The sequence below is a fragment of the Ovis canadensis genome, chromosome 7 (assembly GCF_042477335.2).
Source record: "Ovis canadensis isolate MfBH-ARS-UI-01 breed Bighorn chromosome 7, ARS-UI_OviCan_v2, whole genome shotgun sequence".
Taxonomy (NCBI): Eukaryota; Metazoa; Chordata; class Mammalia; order Artiodactyla; family Bovidae; genus Ovis; species Ovis canadensis.
Genome location: NC_091251.1, coordinates 23,293,183 through 23,318,890, shown reverse-complemented (window position 1 = coordinate 23,318,890; position 25,708 = coordinate 23,293,183).

Sequence of the window (25,708 nt, the reverse complement as noted above, 5' to 3'; positions counted from 1 at the left end):
GGACTATACAGTCCATGGAATCCTCAGGCCAGAATACTGGAGTGGGTAGCCTTTCCCTTCTCTAGGGGATCTTCCCAAGCCAGGGATCAAACCCAGTCTCCCACATTGCAGCCAGATTCTTTACCAGCTGAGCCCCAAGGGAAGTCTTTCCTACAAGACTAGTAGAAAAGAGAGGCTCTCTTCTTCCTGAGTGCCAGGCTGATCTGAGTTAAGGGGGTTGCTGTTCCTGTCTGCCAGTGAAGCTGAGTCCGAGGGAAGCGGGGTTGAGACCAGGAGAAGGTGGAAGACCCCGGATGGTCCTATTTGAGCCCCTGCATCCTGCTTTGATTGAAACCAGACATAAGCCTTGGACATTTCAGTTATATGAGCTGTTAAATTACCTTTTTTGGCTCAGCCAGGTTGCCAATTTTCTCTCATAACCCTCCTGTAAAACCGACACAGACTTTGTCTGTTGCTTGTCTCAAGGATGCTGGAGCTGACTGCAGACATTTAAGAAAGGCCAGACAACCACCGGCTGGTTACGGGGCCCATGAGGATCTGGATGGGAGGGCCTTAGATGTTCTTTCGGGCTGAGAACCAGCGCCGGGTTCATTTGCGAACTTTCTCCTCCCTTTTGGGAACACAGCCCCTCCTCTCCCAACTCCTTCCCATGTCACGTCTCACGTTCCATGTTCATCAGAACTGCCCTTTCCAATCTTCCCTACTAACGCAGGACCTCTTTGAGGGGATGTGAAGGCTATGAGTTTTCCTCTTAGTTTGGCCAGTATTTATGGGAAGGAAGGGAGGAAGAAAAGGAGAGAGAGAAAGGAACAAAAGGAAAGGGAGGCAAGAAATCTCCTGGTCATGGATTTTAAACACTTAATTGTGAAACTCCATCTAGTCTCCTAGTCATTGATTCAAAATCCCTCCTTCTTGTATTTACTACCTTTTAAAATCTGAAATGCTCCTGTATGCTTTCAGGTCAATTTAAAAAATATAATCCACCGAGGACAGTGCCATGAAGCATAAACACCTGCAGCGGAAGCTTTTATTCTAAATGCCTTTGTCACCCTCTCTTGACCTCGTCTTCCTGCTCAACTCTCTACTGTCTCATTATTTTCTTAGTTTCCTTCCTTATCAGAGTGAAGTGCCCAGACCCAGAGCCGACACACTGGATCTTAATGGTGTTTCAGGGCATAACGGCAGAGGATCCTTCCAGAGGTATTCAGACTAGCTAGACACTATTGTCTAACTTCTCAAAGGAAAACTAGATGATGAGATAATCCTCCCCAGTGGGTTACAGAAGCAAATAATCTATGTTTTCATTATCAGAGCCTTGACAGAGGCTCCCCCCACCCCTCCCCCTCCAAAAAAAAGAAAGAAAGAAAAGAATACCCTAGACAGTTTCTGCTTTCCATTGTCTGTGAAGTTTTTCCATCCAGACATTTCTTAAGTGGTTATAATGGTGCTGAGTTGTAACTGTGGTGGGCAGGTCCAGCTGGCCCAGACTTCCCTGCAAGGGCCTCTCATTGTGGCATGTTTAAAATAGTAGTCACTGCCTCAAGTGGATGAGGTGGGTTTTTTTTTTTTTGATGTATTATATTATTTTTTTCTCTATTATTCCATTTATTTGATATTCTAGAAAGTGCAAGCTACTTTTTTTTTTTTAACTTTACAATGCTGGAGAGGGTGTGGAGAAAAGGGAACACTCTTACACTGTTGGTAGGAATGCAAACTAGTACAGCCACTATGGAGAACAGTGTGGAGATTCCTTAAAAAACTGCAAATAGAACTGCCTTATGACCCAGCAATCCCACTGCTGGGCATACACACAGCAAACCAGAACTGAAAGAGACACATGTACCCCAATGTTCATCACAGCAATGTTTGTAATAGCCAGGACATGGAAGCAACCTAGATGTCCATCAGCAGATGAATGGATAAGAAAGCTGTGGTACATATACACAATGGAGTATTATTCAGCCATTAAAAAGAATACATTTGAATCAGTTCTAATGAGGTGGATGAAACTGGAGCCTATTATACAGAGTGAAGTAAGCCAGAAAGAAAAACACCAATACAGTATATTAACGCATATATATGGAATTTAGAAAGATGGTAATGATAACCCTGTATGTGAGACAGCAAAAGAGACACAGATGCATAGAACAGTCTTTTGGACTCTGTGGGAGAGGGAGAGGGTGGGATGATTTGGGAGAATGGCATTGAAACATGTATAATATCATATAAGAAATGAATCGCCAGTCCAGGTTTGATGCAGGATACAGGATGCTTGGGGCTGGTGCACTGGGATGACCCAGAGGGATGGTACGGGGAGGAAGGAGGGAGGAGGGTTCAGGATGGGGAACACGTGTGCATCCATGGCGGATTCATGTTGATGTATGGATGAGGTTTTTAAAGGAATGTTACCGTTCGTTCGTCTATGCATCCAAGAATTCGTATGTAAATGCTGAGAACCCACTGTGTGCTGTGTTCTATTAAACTCCAAGGGAGGAGAGGCCAAAACAGGGGAGCCCTGTTCTTGCTCTCTGGGCATTTATCATCTAATCACAGAGACAGGCTACATCCCCACACCTTCAGATTTTGCTTCAGCTGAGAGCTTGAAACCAGAGGTTCCCAACCCTGGTCTCACGTTAGTGTCCCCGAGACGCTTTATGAGCACTGTTGACGACTGAGTCTAATGCTAACCAGTTAAGTGAGAAATATCTGGGTAGAATCCAGGCATGAATATTGTTAACCCCTGCCTCCTGATAAGTCTAAGGTGCAACCAGATTTGAGAAAATTTGGCCTAAATGCTTTTTTTTTTTTTCTTTTGCCACACTGCATGGCTTGTGGGATCTTAAGTTCATCCTGCAGTGGAAGCATGAAGGCTTAACCACTGGACCATCAGGAAAATCCAAACTACCTCTTCTTAAACAAAGAGGTCAGTTTACCCTCCCTGACTGCCCCTGCCAAAAGGAATAGATATTATTGATTCCCAAGGGTCCAAGTGTTTCCATCAAAGAAACACCCAGGAAATTCCAGACCAAGTTCCCCTTTCCAGAAGGGACAGGAGGAGGAGGAGATGGCAGGACAGTGAGCATACTGCAGCCCCTGCTGAAAGGCGGGGCCCGTCCTCCAGCCTGGGAGATGGAGGCGGTCAATCCAAGTGCACCTCAGTCTTGGACCAAACACAGGTTTCTTCACAGCCACCTGACTCGCTACCTGCATTCATAAACTCGGGGGCCGGTAGTTATCTGGACCAAATGAGAAGTATAGATACATTTCAGATCACAAACCTAGAAGCCTCAAAGGCAATGGTGGTTGACCTAGATTTTCTCCTCCCTAGCCTCCATCTCCGACCACTGTTCCCAGCTGGCGCAGGTGCAGAGTCCCGGCTGACAGAGGCGGGCTGGGCCTTAGCATCCCAGAACAGACATTCCTAGGCCCTGACAGCAGCTGCCTGGCTTGGAGATGCGACTTAGCCTTGATTAGAGTAGTAGTCTTTTATTTCCCCTTGTCTGAGTGGGCCCATTCAGCCAGCATGAATCCGTTTGTCCAACTGATTCAAACCTAACCGCCAGCACTGCAGCCAAAACCTCTCAGGCCCTGACCTCCCTCTGAAATTGCTCTGACCAACATATCTGCATCCTCTCACCAACATTTCAGACATGGCTAGGCTCCAAGATCTACCTCAGAATGTAATTCATCTGGAACATCAGTGCACGGGAGACACAGATTGGAAACTTTTATACGCTACAGCCAAAAAAAAAAAAAAAAAAGGCAACACTGAGCAATGGAGATGTAAGCTCCCAAATAATTGTCTCCTAAGGGTATGGGCAGGATGCTGTGTTCAGAATGTGGCAAGTCTTTCAAGGCTCCAGAGGGGCTCTGGGAGCTTACCCAGCTTATACAGAAAGAAACAAAAAGCTTTCTTACCAACAGAAAAATTTAGTTCATGAATCCTCTTGGACACCCAATGTCAGAGTGGTCCGGGCCTCCCAGAAGGACTTCGGCATCATAAAATCTCACTTGATCACAAGCTGTGTTTTCTGGGAAGCAGTGACACCTGGGGCTCTGCTCCCTCAACTGCCTCCCCAAAAGACTGGCCCTGCCCTGAGGGGTGAGATCAGGCCGTTTGACACCATTTTGCGGTCAGCCCTCCTGCCTCCAAGTCTCACACTCTTAAGACCTCTAGACCATCTCTAGTCAATTCTCTTCTTCTCAGCCCTCATTCTGCAGGAGCTCGGAAGAGTAGAAATGCTTGCCTTGAGCCTGTGTTCACAGAGAGCATTTCTGTTTACCCTTCAGCAACAGGAGGTGGGATCTGCTCTCCTGGGGGAGTCAAGGAATCTGGTCCATGAAGCCCCCTCGGCACCAGCTGCACTCCAGTGGCTCATTGCACCAACATGCACTCCACTTCGATTATGCCAAGGAGGAGCTAAGCTGCATGCTGTCCAAGAGGCAAAGCTGAGCACCTTCTCTGTAACAGCTAGGGAGGCCAGTGATGCCTGGCATTCCTGGAGGAGGGCAGCACTATCAAGGGTTGTGAGACTGATATTGATCTACAATGATGTCTCACAGCTGCATTAAGATCACTTACAAAGAGGAAATTCCTCATCCTGCTCCCATCTCAGAAGCAGTTTGGAAACATATCCCGTATAGTCTGAGTCCTTCACTGAGACACTGTGGCCAACTTTCTGTTTGTCCTGGTAGGAGACCTCTAGTGGTGGTTGGTGTGGCTTTCTCTATGTCTGTCCTGTCCTTAAGAAGAGAGTAGCTGTAGGGATTCTATGTAAGAATGTGTGTTCTCTTCTGAACTCGTTCTATGAGGCCAGCATCACCCTGATACCAAATCCAGACAAAGATATCACTCAAAGAGAAAAACACAAGCCAGTATCACTGATAAACATGATGAAAAAATTCCCAACAAAATATTAGCAAACCAAATCCAATAATACATTAAAAGGATTATACCATGATCAAGTGCCATTCATCCCAGAAAGTAAGGATTTTGTTCAGTATCAGCAAATTAATGTGATAGACCACAGTAACAAATTAAAAAAGAAAAACCATACAGTCATCTCCATAGATTCAGGAAAAGCTTTGACAAAATTAATCACCATTTATGATTAAAAATCTCTCCAGAGTTGAGCTTGGAGGGGACTTACCTCAACATAGTAAAGGCCATATATGACAAACCCACAAGTATGTGGTGAAAAGCTGAAAGCATACCTTCTACGATCAGGAACAAGACAGGGATGCCCACTCTTGCCACTTTGGTTTAACATAGTTTTGGAAGTCCTAGCCATAGCAATCAGATTAGAAAAAGAAGTAAAAGAAATCCAAGTTGGAAAGGAAGAAGTCTGAGTCCTGAGGTCACTCTTAGGACCTCCCTGGGGGCTCAGGCAGTAAAGCGTCTGTCTACAATGCAGGAGGCCTGGGTTCGATCCCTGGGCCGGGAAGATGGCCTGGAGAAGGAAATGGCAACCCATTCCAGTACTCTTGCCTAGAAAATCCCATGGACGGAGGAGCCTGGTGCAGGCTATTGTCCATGGGGTCGCAAAGAGTTGGACACGACCGAGTGACTTCACTTTCTTTCACACTTTCTTTGCACATGACACACCAGAAAACTACTAGAGCTCATCAGCTAATTCAGTAAAGTTGCAGGATATAAAATTAATATACAGAAGTCTGTTGCATTTTTATACTAATAACAAACTATCAGGAAGAGAAATTAAGGAAACAATCACACTTACCATTCCATCAAAAAGAATAAAATACTTAGGAATAAACCTACCTAAGGAGATAAAAGACCTGTGCTCACAAAACTATAAGATGCTGATAAAGGAAACTGACAACACAGACAGATGGACAGATACACCATGTTCTTGGGTTGGAAGAATTAACATTATTAAAATGACTATACTACACAATTCAAGATTTCTGTATTCAGTGAAATCTCTATCAAAATACCAATAGCATTTTTCACAGAACTAAAAAAATAATTTTAAACTTTGTATGGAAACACAAAGACCCTGCATAGCCAAAACAACTTTGAGAAAGAACAGAGCTGGAAAAATCACACTTCGGGACATCAGACTACACTACAAAGCTACAGTAATCAAAACAGCACAATACTGGCACAAAAACAGATGCATGGATCAATGGGAATAGAGAGCCCAGAAATAAACCTATGCATTTATGGTCAATTAATCTATGACAAAGCAGGCAAGAATATACAATGGAAAAGAGACAGTTTCTTCAGTAAGTGGCGCTCAGATTAGGAGAAAATATTTGCAAACAATGTGACTGACAAGGAATTAGTCTCCAAAACTCACAAACACCTCATGACACTTAACAGCATCAAAACAACTTCATCAAAAAATGAGCAGAAGACCTAAATAGACATTTCTCCAAAACAGACATTCATATGGCCAAGAGGCTCATGAAAAGGTGCTCAACATCACAAATTATTGGAGAAATTAAAGTAAAAACTGCATATACTGTTCATGGGATTCTCACCCTGCTTATTTAACTTATATGCAGAGTACATCATGAGAACTGCTGGACTAGATGAAACACAAGCCGGAATCAAGATTGCTGGGAGAAATATCAATAACCTCAGATATGCAGATGACACCACCCTTATGGCAGGAAGTGAAAAACTAAAGAGCCTCTTGATGACAGTGATAGAGGAGAGTGAAAAAGTTGGCTTAAAGCTCAACATTCAGAAAACGAAGATCATGGCATCTGGTCCAATCACTTCATGGCAAAAAGATGGGGAAACAGTGGAAACAGTGACAGACTTTATTTTGGGGCCCCAAAATAACTGCAGATGGTTACTGCAGCCGTGAAATTAAAAGATGCTTGCTCCTGGGAAGAAACACTGTGACCAACCTAGACAGCATATTAAAAAGCAGAGACATTACTTTGCCAACAAAGGTCCATCTAGTCAAATCTTTGGTTTTTCCCGTAGTCATGTATGGATGCGAGAATTGGACTATAAAGAAAGCTGAGCACCAAAGAATTGATGCTTTTGAACTGTGGTGTTGGAGAAGGCTCTTGAGAGTCCCTTTGACAGCAAGGAGATCCAACCAATCAATCAGTAAAGGAAATCAGTCCTGAATATTTGTTGGAAGGACTGATGCTGAAGCTGAAACTCCAACAATTTGGCTATCTGATGCGATAAACTGACTCACTGGAAAAGACCCTGACCCTGATTGAGGGCAGGAGGAAAAAGGGATAACAGAGGATGAGATGGTTGGATGGCATCACCGACTCAATGGACATGAATTTGTGTGAACTCCAGGAGTTGGTGATGGACAGGGAGGCCTGGTGTGCTGCAGTACATGGGGTCACAAAGAGTCAACATGACTGAGAAACTGACTGAACTCTGCATATAAGTTAAATAAGCAGGGTGACAATATACAGCCTTGATGTACTCCTTTGCCAATTTGGAACCAGTCTGTTGTTCCATGTCCAGTTCTACTGTTACTTCTTGACCTGCATACAGATTTCTCAGGAGGCAGGCAAGGTGGTCTGGTATTCCCATCTCTTTCAGAATTTTCCACAGTTTGTTGTGATGCACACAGTCAAAGACTTTGGCTTAGTCAATACAGCAGATGTTTTTCTGGAACTCTCTTGCTTTTTCTATGATCCAACAGATGTTGACAATTTGCTCTCTGGTTTCTCTGCCTTTGCTAAATCTAGTTGGAACATCTGGAAGTTCACGGTTCATGTTCTGTTGAAGGCTGGCTTGGAGAATTTTAAGCATTACTTTGCTAGCGTGTGAGATGGGTGCAATTGTGCGGTAGTTTGAGCATTCTTTGGCATTGCCTTTCTTTGGGATTGGAATGAAAACGGACCTTTTCCAGTCCTGTGGCCACTGATGAGTTTTCCAAATTTGCTGGCATATTGAGTGCAGCACTTTCATAGCATCATCTTTCAGGATTTGAAATAGCTCAACTGGAATTCCATCATCTCCACTAGCTTTGTTCATAGTGATGCTTTTTAAGGCCCACTTGACTTTGCATTCCAGGATGTCTGGCTCTAGGTGAGTGATCACACCACTGTTGTTATTCAGGTCATTAAGATCTTCTTTGTATAGTTCTTCTGTGTATTGTTGCTGATTCTTCTTAATATCTTCTGCTGCTGTTATATGCGTACCGTTTCTGTCATTTAATGTGCCCATCTCCGCATGAAAGGGAGAACAGCATGGAAGTTCCTTAAAAAACTAAAACTAGGGCTACCATATGATCCTGTGATCCCACTCCTGGGCATCTACCTGGAGAATAACATGATCCAAAATGATACATGCACCCCAGTGTGCACTGTAGCACTGTTAACAATAGCCAGTACATGGAAGCAGCCAAAATGGCCATCAACAGTTCAGTTCAGTTCAGTTCAGTCGCTCAGTCGTGCCCGACTCTTTGCGACCCCATGAATTGCAGCACGCCAGGCCTCCCTGTCCATCACCAACTCCCAGAGTTCACTCAGACTCACGTCCTTCAAGTCCGTGATGCCATCCAGATATCTCATCCTCGGTCGTCCCCTTCTCCTCCTGCCCACAATCCCTCCCAGCATCAGAGTCTTTTCCAATGAGTCAACTCTTCGCATGAGGTTGCCAAAGTACTGGAGTTTCAGCTTTAGCATCATTCCTTCCAAAGAAATCCCAGGGTTGATCTTCAGGATGGACTGGTTGGATCTCCTTGCAGTCCAAGGGACTCTCAACAGTCTTCTCCAACACCACAGTTCAAAAGCATCAACTCTTCAGTGCTCAGCCTTCTTCACAGTCCAACTCTCACATCCATACATGACTACTGGAAAAACCATAGCCTTGACTAGACGGACCTTAGTCAGCAAAGTAATGTCTCTGCTTTTGAATATGCTGTCTAGGATGGTCATAACTTTCCTTCTAAGGAGTAATTTTAATTTCATGGCTGCAGTCAACATCTGCAGTTATTTTGGAGCCACCCCCCAAAAAGTCTGGCACTGTTTCCACTGTTTCCCCATCTATTTCCCATGAAGTGATGGGACCAGATCCCATGATCTTCGTTTTCTGAATGTTGAACTTTAAGCCAACTTTTTCACTCTCCTCTTTCACCTTCATCAAGAGGCTTTTTAGTTCTTCTTTGCTTTCTGCGATAAGGGTGGTGTCATCTGCATATCTGAGGTTATTGATATTTCTCCCGGCAATCTTGATTGCAGCTTGTGCTTCTTCCAGTCCAGTGTTTCTCATGACGTACTCTGCATATAAGTTAAATAAGCAGGGTGACAATATACAGCCTTGATGTACTCCTTTTCCTATTTGGAACCAGTCTGTTGTTCCATGTCCAGTTCTAACTGTTGCTTCCTGACCTGCATACAGATTTCTCAAGAGGCAGGTCAGGTGGTCTGGTATTCCCATTTCTTTCACAATTTTCCACAGTTTACTGTGATCCACACAGTCAAAGGCTTTGGCATAGTCAGTAAAGCAGAAATACATGTTTTTCTGGAACTCTCTTGCTTTTTCCATGATCCAGTGGATGGTGGCATTTTGATCTCTGGTTCCTCTGCCTTTTCTAAAACCAGCTTGAACATCAGGAAGTTCACAGTTCACGTATTGCTGAAACCTGGCTTGGAGAATTTTGAGCATTACTTTACTAGTGTGTGAGATGGATGCAATTGTGCGGTAGTTGGAGCATTCTTTGGCATTGCCTTTCTTTGTGATTGGAATGAAAATGGACCTTTTCCAGTCCTGCGGCCACTGCTGACTTTTCCAAATTTGGGTTCAGTCTCTGGGTGAGGAAGATCCCCTGGAGAAGGAAATGGCAACCCACTCCAGTATTCTTGTCTGGGAAATCCCATGGACAGAGGAGCCTGGTGGGCTACAGTCCATGGGGTCACAAAGAGTTGGGCATGACTAAATGACTTAGCAACAAATCACACCTTGACAAAAAGCCACACAATGGAGCTGTGATTTCACACAAATCATAGCATGCATGGTGTGCTGGGTGTGTGTTTTCTTATTTCTTTGTGTCTCTACTTTCCTCTGCCCCTCAGTTTTTTTACATTTTAAAAGTATCTTTGAGTTATTACAAAATATAACTAAAATACTTAATTTCTTCATGTTTATTGAGATGAATTTTGGCCTTCATTCTTATTTTTTTTAAGATACATTTCTCTCTGAAAGAAAAATAAATGGACTGCTGCTTAGGCGGGCCCCCTCCAGATTGTAAAGGCAGGGTGGGGAGACAGCACTGTCCAGGAGTGACCAGAAGGCCCAAGCTTGCCTCCATCACTCACTACCACACGCACCGCGATGCAAGGTCACATGGGCTTCTCTCTGCCCAACCAGAAAATGCGTGAGCATGTTTTCACAGCGTGTACCCACAGCCCACAACCTCAGGTCATTATGAAAATCACATGGGCCAGGACTGGTGCACACAGTTTGGGGGGAGGGGGAATGATTCCTTTTCATCAGGTAACCAGGTATACTATGAGCTCTAATCTTTCTGCAAGAGAAATTTTCCATGCTGATTTCGGTTTCTTTGGAAATGTAGCATTCATTCGTGTGATCAGAGCCCTGGCTGGTCTATGGGCGGCTTTTCTTTTTCTGGGATGGCTGATCAGCAGTCTGTCTGCTGTTTCTGGAAGTTCCATTTCAGAAGGCGGTCCTGGTGAGACTTCATTCTGACATCTGCAAATCACATTCACAGGGAAAATGTGACTCACTCGAGTGACTGTGTTAAGTTTTCATGGATATTGTTCAGGGAGTAGCTGTTGTCTTTAGGCCAAATCACTTGAAATCATCATGACATCAGCCCCTTTACTGAAAGACCAACAGTGCCCCACGGGAAGCAGGGGAAAGGTGGGGGCTGGGATGCAAGGTTTACTCTAAGAAAAATCGCTTTCCTAGCCCTCCTGAAGTATTAGCAATAAGGTAATCCACAAACTCAAACTCAACAGAGTACCCCAAGTCCAGGAGGAGAGCAGTGAAGGGTGACCAACCAGGTCTGGGACCCCCATAAATATCCCAATACAAACTGAAAGAGCTAAGGTGACTCAGCTGCCACGAATGAGGAGAGACAAAAAGCCTGGTTGAAACCCCACGGAAGAGAAGCATATGAAATTCTCACTCCTCACGCCCTTTTGTGGCTACACCTGACATCACTAACTGGTCATCACGTTGTCTGCAGGTGACCCTGGATGCAACTTCAGAATCCTCTGCCACTCAGCTTAAACAGCTGCTACCAATCAATCCAGGATGTTAATTGCTATGAAACTGTTGGACGTTCCCAGTGAAACTGTTTCAGTTACCAAATCAGTGCATGATGCTACTTGGTCAGACACTCAGATCACATCTTCCTCCTTCCCGTCTTCATCATCAGTGTCACCTCTGTACCTGTCATCATAAAGCAGATGAGAACAGGCTCCTGAGGGGCCTGAAGGCAAACAGGGGACCAGCCTCCATCTCCTCTAGTGCAGGCTTTCTTAAGGCAGCTCAGTGGGCTGTGATAGGTGAAAGGGAAAGTCACTCAGTCATGTCTAATTCTTTGCGACCCCATGGACTATACACTCCATGGAATTCTCCAGGCCATAATACTGGAGTGGATAGCTGTTTCCTTCTCCATGGGATCCTCCCAACCCAGGGATCAAACCCAGGTGGATTCTTTACCATCTGAGCCACAAGGGAAGTGATAATGCAGTCGTCAAAGCCGGTGGGCCAGAAACAAGGCCACCTGCCCTCCTGAAGTAGATTCATGAGTATCTCTTTCCACTGCAGCCAGATGAAGACTTCTACCCTAGGTTCATGCCAAGGCATCTCCAGTATACAAGCTGGAAGAGAATAGGTTAAAGTGTGAGTGGAGAGCAGATGTAGGACAAGATGAAACTTTTTAAAAACATGCATGGCAAAACCCACCACAATATTGTAAAGTAATTAGCCTCCAACTAAAATAAATAATTTTTAAAAATAAACCCCATTTAAATAAATAAAAACATTACTTTTAAAGGAATAGAATAAAAACCCTAACATGCAAGTGATCACTTTCAATTACCCTTTAATTGAGTGCTAGAGAGAAATAATGTACCCAATCAAATTAGAGAAACCCAAGTGCCCCGGGCTTCCTAGATGGCACTAGTGATAAAGAACATGCCTGCCAGTGTAGGAGATTTAAGAGATGCAGATTTGATCCCTGGGTTGGGAAGATCCCCTGGAGGAGGACATGACAACCCACTCTGGTATTCTTGCCTGGATAATCCCATGGACAGAGGAGCCTGGCAGGTTACAGTCCATGGGGTTGCACAGTCAGACGACAACTGAAGCGACTTAGCATGCATGCATGCAAGTGGCCTGGATCCATCAGGAAACAGACTCCTGTATGGAAATGAGCCCTGTAGCACTCCCCACTGGACGGCCAGGCTAACAAGGAGCTGAGGCATCAGGAGAGCCCACTACATGTGCTGTGGATGTGTGTTCACACAGCTTGGTCCAACGTGAATCTGAGGGGACAGGGGACAGGCTCTGATTCATTCACACTTGTCATCACCCTTGGTCTCAGCAACCTCTATGAGAAACAAAGATTCCCAGGGCAGTGAGTCACTAAGACCAGAAAAATCAGAAAGAACAGAAGGTACCCCATTTTAAGACTGACCAAAAGCAGGCTGTGAGGACACCCCCACTGAATCTCCAAGGTCCTGCCCCTAGAATCTGAAGGCAAATGTGAAGAGGGGGTGGGACACCTCAGCATGCTCAACAGCTGCCCAGTGAGGTCAACAAGGACCTCAAACTTTGGAATCCTAGGCCAAAGGGCACTAGATCCCCAACTCCAGCTTCATCTGGGCTCTGTACTCTAGCTGTGATAGAAACCGAGGCTGGGGGTGTGATAAGGAAGGAACTGAAATGTTTTAGATGAAGAGAAGAGGAATATAGGATACAGATGGGAGGAAGAGGCTGATGAGAAGGGAGTAGAAATGTCATTAATGTCTCCTCATTCCAGAGCAAAGGGAGTGCGGCTCTGTAATTAGCTCTTTTACCCTCCAAACCAGTCAACACATCTCAACTCAGCCTGGGCCTGTGCTTTCCCAGAATAAGTCCATTACATGCTTCTGGAAGGGAAGGGAAGAGAAGTGGAGTGAAGTCACTCAGTCGTGTCCGACTCTTTGTGACCCCATGTGCCGGAAGCCAGTGTGAGGAACCCCGCCCGTGGCAAAGGTCATGAGGAAGGAGGCTTGGCATACGCAAAGGCAGGATCGAGCCTCAGGGGTCCCCCTGGAAATTCTCGAGCATCTACCCCCAAAACCAGAGTCTGCCTGCTTTACTGTGTTATGCTTTCCACCTACTCTTCTGACATTAACAGGGGACTGTCCCCCCACCACCTTTTTCTGGAAAAAGTTAATTTAGAGCTTTTAGATAATAAGTCTCCTGGGCATAATAAGAGTGTTTCAATCCAAAAACCCCTCTGATGGCTTTCTAGCCTGCCTGCCAGACTCTTACAGCTGCGCATGTGATTGTTTGCGGCCTCCCGACCGCGAGAGGCACAGGAAGCTTAAAACATCCTAGGAATGTAGGGGCTTCCGAGGAGTCAAAATCATTAGAATAGGACTGATTAAGAGTTTCATTTGTTGAGCCAATACTTGCTGCCAAGTTTTCATATCTTTTATTTGTAGATATAGTTGGTATATAGAAAAACAGGTAGTAGCCCTGGTATTAGCAACATTAGATCTTTGAGTTAAGTACTTTCTTTGTTATAACCCACTGCACCTTTGTTCTACAGGAATGTAACTTTATTTAGTACTTTGAGGGTGATGCAGATTAAAGAAAAAAACACTTCAAGGGAAAAAGAGTTTTCTGGTTGATAGACATTTATCTAGGAAGAGAGCCATAAAAATGTTAACAGGCCTCTTGGCCAGAAGATAATGTAAACCACCTGAGACCTTTTGTATATGGGAAGGTATGCAAAAAGAAAGCCTGGTCTCAATAAGGGTCAGGACTGCTGCCCCTGCATAACTCTGCATATTCCATTATTTCTTTATGTACAACTTGGGGTATATAAGCTGCTTTTGAAAATAAAGTTGTGGGTCTGGCACCAATACTTGGCTCCCCCATGTCGTTCTTTTCTCCCTTTTCTGGCTGAATTCCCACCTGGAGCATGGAAGCTCACCGTGTCTACTTATTTGCCCTGGCTTCTAAGACCCACACGAGAAAGAGCCCAAGGTGGGGCACCCTCTGCTATTCAAGCAGGCGCTGGTGGCCTATGTAGACGGTGCAAGTTCCTTGTCTTGGAACTTTATTGGTTTTTCCACGTAAACCAAGTTATTCAGCCTCTTTTCTCCACTAATTTTCCTACTACACGATTCTTTCCTAATTTCTCTTTATATTTCTAAATAAATAAGTTTTTCCTCACCGACTCCATCCCTGCTTCGAATTCCCTGGATCCACCAGGGCTGGACCCCGGCACCCATGGACTGTAACCTACTAGGTTCCTCTATCCCTGGGATTCTCCAGGCAGGAATGCTGGAGTGGGTTGCCATTTCCTTCTCCAGGGGATCTTCCCGACCCAGGGATCAAACCCAGGTCTCCTGCATTCCAGGCAGACACTTAACCCTCTAAGCCACCAGGGAAGCCCCTCTAGAAGGGAAAGGGAGGGTCAAATGACCAACTTGCCCAGGTTTGCTGGGACTTTCCTGATTTTAGCATAATAAGTCCTGTGTCCTGGGAAACCCCTCAGACTTGGGCAAACAAAACAACTGGTCACTCTGCCAGAAGGGAAAAAGAGAGGGAGGGAGGAAGCCAAGGAAGAGGGAGGAAGGAGTGAATTAACGGAGGTCCAGTGGGCCTGGCATGGGAGCAGCCCACCTTCTCAGCCAGGTGGTGGCAGCTGAGTAACCAGCAAGCTGCTGGGGACTGGGGAACATTGCATGAGCTCATCCCTATAAAGGAGAAAAGAGACAATGGGCCAGCCATGATCCAGTCATAATGGAATTCTGAAAACAGACTGATTATATTCCTTCAGGGAGCATCTGTTGAGCACCTGCCCTTTGGCAGATTCTGTGCTGGATGTTGAGAAGAGGGAAGAAGTAAGTACAGGCCCTGCCTTCCGGGAGCCAGAGGAGGCAGGACACGCTGAGGGAACCCGCTGTGTGCATCCTGCTTCATCCCCTGGGTGGAACTCTGCACACACTCACAGTGGGCAGCTGGTCTGCTGGGGTGGCAGACACCCCATCTACCTTGGGGATCCTAGCGAACAGCGTCACCACCTCTGAGACAGAACTTCACTGTGCATTCCCTTGTCTGTAAAACCAACAGTGTAAGAAGGCTGTGGGCTGACACCTTCTTAGGCGTGGGTAGGCCTTCTTAGGGGCTTCCCTTGTGGCTAAGCTAGTAAAGAACCCGCCTGGAATGCAGGAAACCTGGGTTCAATCCCTGGGTTGGGAAGATCTCCAGTATTCTTGCCTGGGAAAGCCCATGGACAGAGGAGCCTTGCAGGCTACAGTCTATGGGGTCACAAAGAGTTGGATACGACTGAGCAGCTAAGCACAGCATAGCACAGGCCTTCTCAGAGGGCTGTTAAGAGGATCGCCAGGCCCCTCGTGTAAATTAGACTTGATATCATGGCCAGATGGACATGAGGCCGCCAGGACCTGCCAGGGGCCAGCACGGGGAGGAGAAGGATACGGGGTTTCCATTGAGCTCAGGGCAGCTGGAGCTATCCCCAGGTTTCAGCACTGCCTGCTCCATCCCCAGCCCTCTGGGGCCCATGGCCAGGCAACTGTCTCCTTGCTCAGAGACATGGCACAGCGTCCTGCCCTCTTTCTGCTTTACTCCTGATCTGTTCTCAGACCAAGTCATGGCCCAGCAGGGCTGCTGTGGTGACTTTCTCTCAAGGCCCACAGAATAGAGACTTGGAAAATGATGAATGCAGCTGACTGTCTACCTCTTGGCTGGTCTCCAACCTGTCCTGAGAGTCAACCTCCACAGATCTGGTACTGTTTCTATTTGGATCTTAGTAACAGATGTGAAGTTAAGTGGGCCTTAGAAAGCATCACTAAGAACAAAGCTAGTGGAGGTGATAGAATTCCAGTGAAGCTATTTCAAATCCTGAAAGATGATACCATCAAAGTGCTACACTCAATATGCCAGCAAATTTGGAAAACTCAGCAGTGGCCGCAGGACTGGAAAAGGTCCGTTTTCATTCCAATTCCAAAGAAAGGCAATGCCAAAGAATGCTCCAACTACTGCACAATTGCACTCATCTCACACACTAGTAAAGTAATGCTCAAAATTCTCCAAGCCAGCCTTCAGCAATACGTGAACCATGAACTTCCTGATGTTCAAGCTGGTTTTAGAAAAGGCAGAGGAACCAGAGATCAAATTGCCAACATCTGCTGAATCATAGAAAAAGCAAGAGAGTTCCAGAAAAACATGTATTTCTGCTTTATTGACTATGCCAAAGCCTTTGACTGTGTGGATCACAAGAAACTGTGGAAAATTCTGAAAGAGATGGGAATATCAGACCACCTGACCTGCCTCTTGAGAAACCTATATGCAGGTCAGGAAGCAACAGTTACTGGACATGGAACAACAGACTGGTTCCGAATAGGAAAAGGAGTATGTCAAGGCTGTATATTGTCACCCTGCTTATTTAACTTATATGCAGAGTACATCATGAGAAACGCTGGACTGGAAGAAGCACAAGCTGGAATCAAGATTGCCAGGAGAAATATCAATAACCTCAGATACGCAGATGACACCACCCTTATGGCAGAAAGTGAAGAGGAACTAAAAAGCCTCTTGATGAAAGTGAAAGAGGAGAGTGAAAAAGTTGGCTTGAAGTTCAACCTTCAGAAAACGAAGATCATGGCATCTGGTCCCATCACTTCATGGGAAATAGATGGGGAAACAGTGGAAACAGTGTCAGATTTTATTTTGGGGGGCTCCAAAATCACTGCAGATGGTGCCTGCAGCCATGAAATTAAAAGACGCTTACTCCTTGGAAGGAAAGGTATGACCAACCTAGATAGCATATTCAAAAGCAGAGACATTACTTTGCCAACAAATATCGGTCTAGTCAAGGCTATGGTTTTTCCACTAGTCATATATGGATGTGAGAGTTGGACTGAGCTGAGCACGGAAGAATTGATGGTTTTGAACTGTGGTGTTGGAGAAGACTCTTGAGAGTCCCTTGGACTACAAGGAGATCCAACCAGTCCATCCTAAAGGAGATCAGTCTTAGGTGTTCTTTGGAAGGACTGATACTGAAGCTGATACTCCAGTACTTTGGCCACCTCATGCGAAGAGTTGACTCATTGGAAAAGACTCTGATGCTGGGAGGGATTAGGGGCAGGAGGAGAAGAGGACGACAGAGGATGAGATGGCTGGATGGCATCACCGACTCTATGGACATGTGTTTGAGTGAACTCCGGGAGTTGGTGATGGACAGGGAGGTCTGGCATGCTGCAATTCATGGGGTCGCAAAGATTCGGACATGACTGAGCGACTAAACTGAACTGAACAGATGACTGATTTCCTCCTTAAACTCTTGCCCCACCCAATCCGTTACAGGGCATTCATGGAGTGGGTTGGTTTGTAGAAAGAGAAATATCATCTCTCTGAGTTGTTTCAGATCTCAGAAGCATCATAGGAAGCACTCTGTTTTTACAGATCATAGGGAAACAGACAAGAAATAAGTCTCAGAATTAAGATAAAAACCACCAAGCTTATAAATGATTTCTTTCTCCTTTTATCTGTTTATAGAATTTCTCCTTCCTTCCCTCCCTTGTTTCTGGCCAGAAGCTGGGGTTTTCTGCCTTCTGGGAATTCACATGTAATTAGTTTATTACTATTCTAAAAGCAAAGACTTGGAGTTCAGCTCCTTAACAAGCAGGGTCATACACAGATAAAGCTCTTCCTCAATTTCCTGCCCATTGTATCTCATATTAACAAAGTACTTAAACACAGTATGCTCAGCAAAGAGGGAGTAACTGGGAGGGCCCCAGGGGAAAGAGGAAGGCGTAATTAAAAAGCCTTTACAGAGGAAGTGACCTTCAAGTTGAGATTTGAAAGATGAATAGGAGTGGTGTTGTTCAATTGCTAAGTCGTGTCCAACTCTGCAACACCATGGACTGCAGCTGGCCAGGCTCCCTTGTCCTCCACTATCTCCTGGAGTCTGCGCAAATTCATGTCCATTGCGTTGGTGATGACCATCTCATCCTCTGCCACCCTCTTCTCCTTGAGTGCACCAGTAAACTTGAACACAAATTCCCAGCAATCCACAAGAAAGAGAGTCAAAAGCATGAAAAAAGCAAGTTTATAGCAGAGACCTCACTTTCAGGATCAACACAGGGTTCTATGCATAGTCCACCCAGGCTGGGGTGCCTCCTTCCACAGACTCTCTGGCCTGCAGTCGGTGTTCACATCCAGACTGCTGCCCCTTCAGAAAGAAAGTGAACTAACATTAAGTAAAAAGCTTTTCTAAATTAAGGGTTAAGACAGAAAGACTTTGGCTGTGTTCACACATAACTAGAACCTTCCACTGACCCAAGTGCCCCATTCCCCAAGCCGGCTGGCTGACGGAGGTTTGGCGGCCTCCCTCTCTTTTGCTTTCTTCCTCCCGTTGGCTCCAAGGCCCTTGCTCTGGGTGCCTGTGCTCCCATCTCTGCAGCAGCACCTTCTTCCCCTCCTCTCTCCTCTCCGCCCTCTCACTTGTCAGCGCCTGACTCAGCGGAGATGTGTGGGATTGGGCAGGGAGTGAATCAGTGAGCTGAGATTCAGAAGGAGACGCACCGGCCATTTACTCCTCACTCGCTAGAGTGCCCCGAGTGCCTCCCCAACTGACCGCTTTGGGTGAACCTATTTTTGTAGGTGAGGCCATAATCCCAGACTCCAGACTTGAGGCTAAGAAGGCAAGGCTCATGGGATAGAGAGATTTATGGTTCTGAGGGAGGAGATTGGAATTTTGACAAGACACAGCTGGCTGAGGGAGTGAGCTGGAAGATTCCACCCTGGGGTGAAGAAGAAGAGGAGGGGGGGTGTCTTTAAATAGCAGGTGGCTTCACTGTTGCTATAAATGAAAACAGTTTTCACTGAACACTGATTACGAAAATGGTCTTTTATTAGATAGCTGCCTCAACCCAAAGGACGGCCCTGGAGGCGCTGGCTGGGGAACGTTCCCTGCAGTTCATTAACATGGTTGACTGCACCTCACCTCGCGCCAAGAGCATTTCTTATTTCTTTCTGCTCAAGGACTCTGCATTGGCCAGGAAGCAGAGACCCGTGGGGGTAGAAGGACAGTATTAGGCCAGGGCTCGGCTTCCATCACTGCCAGATTTCATTATTCTTGCCATTTGTGTACTTATCTGAGAGTCATTCATCCTCCTTTTGAGATTGAAAAAGAGATCCACGTGTTCTGCCTTGGGGCCTGGGGGAGGGCAGGGAGGAGGGCTCTGGGAAGGGCGGAGCTTGTGAAGATCCCGGCAAGTCTTCTCTCCATAAGGCAGAGCTGAATGTAATTGGTCTCCCCTTTCTTTAATGAACTGAAAAAGCCCTTCTGAAATGGCCGAGTGGCAGGAGGTTGAGGAGCACATCCCCTCTGAGTAAATCACTTGCCCTCCAGCCTCCTTGCTTGGAGGAAGCTGACCCCAAGGTCTCGTGAGTGGCTGGAGGAGCCCACTCTACTCACCAACTTCCTCAGGAAGCATGGCTGCCCAAGTGGTTGAGAAAGCAGACAGGCATGAATCCAGACTTTACCGCCAAGTCCCCACGCTGAGCTGGGGGTCGCTGGTATTTCCCAAGAAGGAGTGAATAATAACAGCTGACATTTATTGAACACATACTATGCGCCAGGCACAGTGCGAGACATTTTATATCCATGAGCTCATTTCATTCCAACAACTCCATGAAGTAAGTTCTATGTTCAGAGGAAGCTGCCAAGAAGAGAGGAAAAGAACTTGCTCACACAGACACAGCTGGTTACTGACAGAGCCAGGATTCCAACCCGGGTTGGTCAGAAGTCTAACACTCTTAACTACCCCCTACACTGCCTCTCTTCATGCCAGATTAGAGAGGGGCTCAGAATATGCCACCCTCAAACCGGCCACTTTGGCAAATTAACTATTTCGAGGTAAAGGCACTTGAAAAACTACAAGAACACTCTGACTGTCCTTCTTTTTCTTAAAATCAGGAGATGAAATTCCCACATGAAAGATGTCTTCCTCATAGAAAACAAACTTATGATTACCAAAGGGGAAAAGATGGGGAGGGATAAATTAGGAACTTATACACACTACTATTCATTGGAAGGACTGATGCTGAAGCTGAAGCTCCAATAGTCTGGCCACCTGATGCAAAGAGCCAACTCAGGAAGAGACCCTGATGCTGGGAAAGATAGAAGGCAGGAGGAGAAGGGGATGACAGAGGATGAGATGGTTGGATGGCATCACGGACTCAATGGACATGAGTTTGAGCAAGCTCTGAGAGATGGTGAAGGACGGGGAAGCCTGGCCTGCTGCAGTCCATGGGGTCACAAAGAGTTGGACACAACTGAGCAACTGAACAACAACAATATATAAAATAGATAACCCACGAAGACCTACTGTATAGCACAGAAACTCTGCTCAACATTGTGTAATAAACTATAAGGGAAAAGAATCAGAAACGTATATCTGAATCACTTGGCTCCATACCTGAGACTAACATTCTGTTGTAAATCAACTACATTTCAATAAAATTTAAAAAATAATAATAAAAAAGAAAGAAAGATGTCTTCCCTACACCAGAAGGAAGTAACATTCGTGTCACCAAGGGTAAGCTGGGATGGAGTGAATTCTATGCAAAAAGATCTCAATAAAAAAATTCTTATCTTCCATTCGCCTCCCCACATACCTTACATAGTTCCACTTTATAACTGCTTCTCTTTGTTCAACCTAATGTAAAAGCAAGTAGGTTTCACCTTCTTGGGGCTTCATTTCCTTATGAGGGCTCCCATGTCACATAAAGTTCGTGTTAAATAAATGTGTATGTTCTCCTGTTGATCTGCCTTGTCCGTTTAATTCATAGGCCCGGTCAAAAAGAACCCTGAGAGGGTAAAGGCCAAAGTTTGCCTCCCTTACAGCTGATACCTTCCAAATTCACTGTTCTCCCACCCTCGTTTTATCTATGCATCTGCCTTCCCAGGCTTTCCTATGGAGAGGTGGTACTGCAGTGGGGACTCTGTGTAAAGGGCAGATTTCCTTGGGCAGGTTTGCTTAGCATGGGACTTTCTGCTGAGATATATCAAGGATATTACCACTTTGAAAAATGCAAGCAGAAGGCGTGTGCATGTGCTAGGTGGCAAAAAGGGGTGTGAGAGGTTACCTGGTTGAAGCAGCCTCTTTAGAAACCTCAGAGGCCAAGGCGGCCGTAAGTTAGGTTATGACCCTATCTAACTTAACTCTCTCCAAGAGAGAGCCTGTGTCTAGAGGCACATCATTCAAGAATATCTCACAGAATGAAGGCCTCTCTCAAATGTACATGTTGTAAAGCCATTTCAGCCAAGTGAGGAAAACTGATTTCTCATCATGGAAAGAGAGTTTTGACAGAAGCCCTGGAAAAAACACCAGGTCTTTCTTGGACACTTAGTCAAATAAATTAACTTGGAGGCTCAGCTGCACTCCCCAAGCAAAGAGTGTGCAGCTTTGAAAACCATTCTTCTTCCCCCCAGAGGGGTGGTAAGCAAACAGACACCCAAACATTCCAGGAGCAGGCCTCGCAGGCCTCCTGTGCTGTGTCCATTCCCCAGGGAAAGCAGCAGGCAGCTCATTCACTTCCCAGATGGTGGGCTTTGGAAGACAGGGGTTGGCTACTTCCCAAGTCCTTTCCTGATTGCCTGACTTTGGCTTGGGGACCAGGGTGGAGGCTGCTGCTCTGAGAAATGCATTTGCTGTTCGGTTGCAAAACATCTCCAAGTGATTGATGAACCAGCCCCAGGGAAGAAGAAATAAGTCAGCAGCACCTGAAATACAGCCACCTCTAGGAGAAAATATTTCACCCTTTCAGGAAGCCCCAAGACACATGGACATTAATCAGAAGAGAATGAAAGAGGATCAGATTCCACTGCAATAGTAGGGAAAGAGAGTGGGCAAACAGAAGAGCCATGGTTCTCATAAGGAGATGAATAAACCGTGACCTTTGCTTTCCCCTCAGGCTAAATGTCCCTAGTACTTGATGCAGTCCCTCTCTGCAGGCATAGCTCTTTCTCAGCAGATGCTGTCGCAGGTGGAAAGGTCGCAGACACTGCTGGCTCAGGGCACACTGCTGGCTTGAGACAGAGCTGAGTCCAGAGCCTGGCCCCTCAGGGAAGCCACCAGCCTTGTTCAGGCCAGATCACCAAACTCTTTGTCCCCATTTTGTGACCTTGTGATGACAAGGTCACCTCTCTGGGCCTTAGATTCTTTTTGTATAAAAGGTAGAGATCAGGGCTTCCCTGGTGATTCAGCGGTAAAGAATCCACATGCCAATGCAGGTGGCAAGGGTTTGATCCCTGATTCAGGAAGATCCTGCGTGCCCTGCCTGGAGCAACGACGCCCGTGTGCCACAACTATGGAGCCTGTGCCCTAGAGCCTGGGAGCTGCAACTACTGAAGCGCGTGTCCCCAGAGCCACCTCAGTGAGAAGCCCGTGCACTGGGCTTAGAGCAGCCCTGCTCACTGCAACTAGAGAAGAGCCTGTGAAGCAGCGAAGACCCAGAACAACCAAAAGGAAATACATTTTTTTTTTAAGCCAGGGATCAGACTAGACATGCCTTGCCACACCTCTATAGACTAAATACTACAAGACATCAATAATACATAAAACAATTTCACACACACCTTCTTCAAGTCTGGGGTCCCGAGATAATGACGAGTTTCGTCATTCACATTCCAGCGCTGTCACCTACTAGAGCTGTGACCTTGAACAAGTTGCTAATCTGCCAAGCCTTAGTCTTCTCATCCCTACCATAGGAATTTTAATAACACCCACTTCACAGAGTGATTATAGGGAGTGATGCACGCACAGCACTTCATAACAAAGAGTTGGATAAGCACTGTAGAGGGGGACGCGGACTCGAGTTTCAGCCTTTCAGTCCTTCCCCTCATTCGACTGCATCCTTCTGTAGCTCCAAAGAAGCATGGAGAGACCTCAGGGGATCAGCCCGAAAACCACTGGATGGAGAGGTGAGTGTTTCCCAGACTTTCTGAGATCAGAGTCTCCAGAGGTCTGACCAGACACCCATGGGAACAAACTGCAGACGATAGGTGCAAGTCCCTGGGCTCCATGCTTCAGCTGCACACAGGGTTCTGCTTACCTTCAAGGTCTCTAGGGGGACACTGGGGAGAAGGCAATGGCACCCCACTCCAGTACTCTTGCCTGGAAAATCCCATGGATGGAGGAGCCTGGTAGGCTGCAGTCCATGGGGTCACTAAGAGTCGGACACTACTGAGCGACTTAACTTTCACTTTTCACTTTCAGGCCTTGGAGAAGGAACTGGCAACCTACTCCAGTGTTCTTGCCTGGAGAATCCCAGGGATGGCGGAGCCTGGTGGGCTGCCATCTATGGGATCACACAGAGTTGGACACGACTGAAACGACTTAGCAGCAGCAGCAGCAGGGGGACACTGGAGGAGGACCCCGAGAGACCTTTCAGCTCTACTAGGCCAGGATTCCACCTCTTTCTCGGCCTTGATCAGGGTCAGGAGCCCCACTCAGATAATGCCTCTGGGCTCAAGGCCACTCCTCCCAGGCTGGTGCGGAATGGCCTGTGCCCAAGTCTGAGGTGCCTGCTGGAACAGCTGGGCTTGCCCTCTCGCTGACCTCCAGGACTCTGGCCTCTCACTTGAAACCCATGGCCCTTGCCCATCCACTCAGCCTCAGCTGACTTTCCTGGCCCTCACATGTGCCTGCCCAGAACCAAGGTCTCCACTTGACCTCCCCTTGGCCTGCCCTGCTCTGTTATTGCCAGCATCCTGGTGGGACAATTTCATGGGTGGAATCAGAAAGTGTTAGAGTAAGAAATCTCAAGAGATGCTATTTTCTGCCTAATCTGTTTTCTCCCCATGGGTCAATTTGGCTGCACTTTTATTTTGAAATAAAAGAACCTAGAAACAAGTGAGCAAACACCTTATTATTGAGAACCATCTGCAGAAAATCCCATGGAGCAGCTCCAAGGTCAAAGCTTATCTGTTCCGCTTCATACACAAAACAGCCAGCAAGCAGGCAAGACGGGAAACTATAAGAAATTTGGGTAAAAGCAAGCATCTTCTTTTCAACTGAATGTAAGAGTCTGAATTCTCCCTGCAACCCAAATCTTGAAACTGAGAACATTTATGTTTCTCCCAGAAATAACAATGATCCTATTGAGTTGGCCGGGGTGGTCAGGGAAAATCCACAGCAGCCCTGGGGCTCAAGCTTGGCTCTTTCCTTCTCTTTGATCCCAGATTCTTATTTTTTCAACAAGTGCCATCTGTTCTTTCTGCAACTTTCACGTTGAAGGAAAACAATTTCAATTCTTGAACTTGCATATCTTCTGTCTTTCCTCCAGCCTGGTTCCCTCTTTCAGCATAGGTGAAGGTAAGGGAGGGTATCAAAATTGAGCTTCTATTAGTACTGTGTGTGGCTAACTCCCACCAGAAAGGATGAGCCCTGTGACGCCAGGCTAGTGAGCAGTGTTCTGTGTAGACACACAGTACCGTAGCCTTTGCTCTGTGTGATGATGGGAACGTTCTGTATCTGCATTGCTCTCTACAGTGGCCACCAGTCACGTCTGGCTTATGAGGTCTTGAAATGTGGCTAGTGCAACTGAGGAACTGAATTTTTTTAACTTATTTCACTTACAAGTGGATTTAAATCTAAGTATTTCGATATGTGACACAGTTTAGGGGATTCATTGTGTGTGTGTGGGTGTGGGTGTAAGGGAGTCTTTAGGAGAGGTCAGCGGTGCTAGGCTGCTGTTCACCCTGTCTTCCTCTCTTGATCTTCTCTTGCTCCACAATCCTCCCAGGCAGCACCATCAACTGAACCCTGACATATAGATGACTTGGGGGTGCATTTATTAGGTTGTTACTGAGTGATAATGGACCCCTCTGTTACCAGCAGGCTGGGAGAAAGCAGGTTATACAGTCATAAACGGGAACATGGAAGTCTAAAATTAATCGTAAAATGGGATCCCAGCTCTCACAGAGGATGTTTCCCTGCTGAGGCAGTGTGCTCAGGCCCCAGTAGGCTCTGAGGCAGAAGGAAGTCAGTGGAGGAAGTAAACAGACCACAGCACTTTTACAAAATGCTCACTTATTTGCAGAAATATCTTTCCAAAGAGAAGAGAGAGGAAAAAAAGAAGAAAACACCTGGGTGTCTTAGTAGCGGGCCAAGAAGAGACCCTGGAGGAACAGGCAGGACCAGCAGCCCAGCTCAGGCCCCGTGCTCCTCCGAGGCGCAGCAAGGCCAGGCCGTCTGGCCCCACTGCCTCCAGGGAGGCTTGCAGGCCTCCAAACACAGGATCCTCAACAAATACTGTCAGCTGATTACCTAATTTTAAACTCTCACGCATTTACATTTTTCAAGGAAATTTGGCAAAGGAAACCAAGTACCTATTTTTGGTTTTGCTTTAGGTTACACTTTATTCTACGCAATTTTGAGCCAATACAGTAAGACTATATAATTACATATGGGGTGGTTTTAGCAACTTTACAGAAGATGAACTTCCTGGCACTGGTATTTATGTTCTGAGGCGGAA